The sequence below is a fragment of the Mandrillus leucophaeus genome, unplaced genomic scaffold, assembly GCF_000951045.1.
Source record: "Mandrillus leucophaeus isolate KB7577 unplaced genomic scaffold, Mleu.le_1.0 Scaffold592, whole genome shotgun sequence".
In the NCBI taxonomy this organism is placed as follows: domain Eukaryota; kingdom Metazoa; phylum Chordata; class Mammalia; order Primates; family Cercopithecidae; genus Mandrillus; species Mandrillus leucophaeus.
The window spans coordinates 1,066,393-1,066,776 of record NW_012106386.1 but is presented as its reverse complement, the minus strand read 5'-3'; positions in this window follow the sequence as shown (position 1 = coordinate 1,066,776).

Sequence of the window (384 nt, the reverse complement as noted above, 5' to 3'; positions counted from 1 at the left end):
CACCCACAAACACCCCAAAATTTAGAAAATATCAATTTTTAATAACTGCTTTATAGACCTCTAAATGCATAAGTATTGGCACCTTTTAAAATAAGAATGATTTTGTTATGTCTTTTTCAATAAAGAACAAACATAATTTAGTCTTTTCATTTTTGAACTTGTTACTGGAAATATTATGAATTTTGAACATGATTGACACTTTCTGAAAACCACTCGCAAACTTATATGTACATTTTAAGATTTCAGAACATTTCAAATTGTTTTGTGCAGTGATTAATCTTTATTTATTTTTTTTGAGACAGAGTCTTGCTCTGTCTGTTATTCTTCACTTATGGAAATGTTCCAAAATTTTTTAAAAGCTGAAAATATGAGCATCTCCCCAAC